We start from the raw sequence: 2697 nt of genomic DNA on the forward strand, positions 1-2697 counted from the left end.
AGATTTCTCTTAATTAACATAAGTAAGAGGAGGGGAGGTTACTAGCATAAAACAATTTGCACTCTAGAATGTGCAAGAATAGAGTGAATGAATGAGCTCTATGGGCTCATGGTGAGTGATACAAAGACTCAATGGGGCTGAGGGAGACTTGAAATTACAAAGCGGGGAGCCTCTTTATATAGGAAAGAGAGTGATTAGGAGTGAGGTTAAGATCCAAGTGTAATTTGTACAAATGAAGCTTGATTAAGGACATTCAACCAATGAAGAAGCTCCTTCCAAGTGATTTGTTGACCAATTTGCAACTAATTGGCTCCATCATCACTTGTGTTGTCTTCACTCCTTCCTCCATAGCTTGAGTCCAAGAGCTTCCTTATTTTAAAATGTAAAGAATCTACATAAAATCAATACATATCTAGTAATAATAGAAAGGGGTTGAATGAGAACTTATGAATTACAACAAGATTAAGCATGATTTGAGAGGTGATTAGAAGAGGAATTTGTGATGGTTTTTTGAGCTTGAGAGAGAGGAGGAAGGAGGGGAGGGTGAGAAGACTAATGGATGATTTTTAGAGAAGGTCTCAATGTGGAAAAGGAAGGGTGTGTGTGTAAAGGTAGAGGGGGTGGTCTCCACCACAGTTGAAAAAACTGGCGTCCGCCATTTTGGCCATATCTCCTAGACCGTAGATGCAAAAATTATAAAAAAACTATGGTCAAAATCTCCAGCTCATCAGCTACAACTTTGATGAAGACAACTTTTCTTGGATCGGAGTGGAAGTATTTTTTAAAAATCCAGAAAAATCATGTGTCTGTTTCCTTCCTTTACCAAGTCTTCCACTTGGGTCCCATCTGTTTGAATCATCATATGGCTCCAAAGCCATGATGATATGAGCCACTCATGACCCTTGAATCATGAGTGCATGGATCCACAACCACATCATATCTTTTCTTTTCACATTTACATATTTTCCCTTCCCTTTACCACTAGGTTCTCCCTCTACCTTTCACCTCCATTGAACTAGTCAAGAAAAAATTCCCATCAAATCATCTTTTGAATTTTTCCAAGAGGTTGTTCTCACTCTTTCTTTTATTGTAAACCTCTAGAAGCAAGGAAAACCAACAAAATATAGTAAACAAAATTTTTTGATAGGCTTGGATCATAGCCCCCCCAAACCTGGCTAGGGGTATTTATGCCTCTAGCCTACTCTCTTTGATCTTGGGCTGACCTTATCCTGATGTGATAAGGCTTTAGACGCCATCCATTTTTCCTGGTCTTGTGCAATTTACCATCAATGTCTTGAAGTCTGTAAGAGCCATTTTTGAACTTTTTGGTGACCAAGAACGGGCCTTCCCATCGAAAAAGAAACTTTCCATCCTTACGAGTGTCGAAGCGATTGTCATATCGAAGCACCAGAGATCCCTTTTTGATGTCTTTGGATGCTAGCTTTTTGTTGAACTTTTCTCTGCGCTTCTCTGCTTCTTGAGAATAGTGGTTGATGGCTTCTTCACGATCCAATTGCAGCCTCTCTAGATCCATGATCCTTTGATGTACTTTCTCCTTTTGAGAGCCTACCTCGCTACCCAATATTCGAAGACTTGTTAACTTCACTTCAATGGGCAAAAGCGCCTCCTTTCCATAAACCAATTGAAAGGGTGTGTACCCTAATGTGGTTTTGAAGGAGGTTCTGTAGGCCCATAGAGCTCCATTCGGGTGTTTGTCCCAATCTTGGCACCTGGCATGTACCTGTTTGGTGAGAATTTTGCAAATGATTCCATTTACCTTTTCTACCAAGACATTGCACTGAGGGTAGTAGGGAGTAGAGTGTTGATGCTGAATATTTAGCTTCTGCATGAGTTCTCCTACCAAGTCTACTATAAACCCTGGTCCTCTATCAGATATTATTTCAAGAGGGGTGCCAAACCGGAAACACATGTGGTCAAAGATGAACTGACTCACATCCTTAGCAGTAATTCTATTGGTCGGCATAGCCTCAACCCATCTAGTCATGTAGTCTACTCCCATGATGATGTACTCTTTACCTGACTGAGTGCGTGGTAGAGGCCCTATAGCATCAATTCCCCACTTCTCAAAGGGCCCATATACCTTTATTGGGTTCTGAGGTTCAACTATGAGCCGTCGTGGTCCTGCTTTCTGACATTCATCACATGTTTGACACCAGTATTTGACATCACGATGAAGACTTGGCCAAGTAAACCCAGCTTGTAGAACCTTTCTACTAGTGATGTCGTGTGCAAAGTGTCCTCCGCACATATCATCGTGATAAGCTTTTAAAATCTCTTCAATTTCACTCTTCAAAGGCTCTCTCCTAAGCACACCATCCTTACCAAGACAATACAAGTTATCATTTAATATGCGATACCTGGTAGCCTTCCTAGCTAACCATCGCCTTTCCCCTGCATTCAAGTGTTTAGGAGCCTCTCCTTGCTCCAGAATGTGCATAATATCTTCTAAGTCCTCCTTGCCTTGCTGAAGTGGAAGTTTGATGGCCACTTCTCCCACTATTGACTCATTTAACTTCGATGATGCTAGGTGGTCTGCATCCTTGTTCTGGTCTCTTGGCACATGATGTACTTGTGCCTCCCTAAATCTCCTCATAAGAGCTTTGGCTTCTCTCATTTTAGTAGAGAGACTGGAATTTTTGCAAGCCCATGTACCTTGCATTTGCCTTACCAAAAGCA

The sequence above is a fragment of the Adiantum capillus-veneris genome, chromosome 22, assembly GCF_014529385.1.
Source record: "Adiantum capillus-veneris isolate H3 chromosome 22, ASM1452938v2, whole genome shotgun sequence".
Taxonomy (NCBI): Eukaryota; Viridiplantae; Streptophyta; class Polypodiopsida; order Polypodiales; family Pteridaceae; genus Adiantum; species Adiantum capillus-veneris.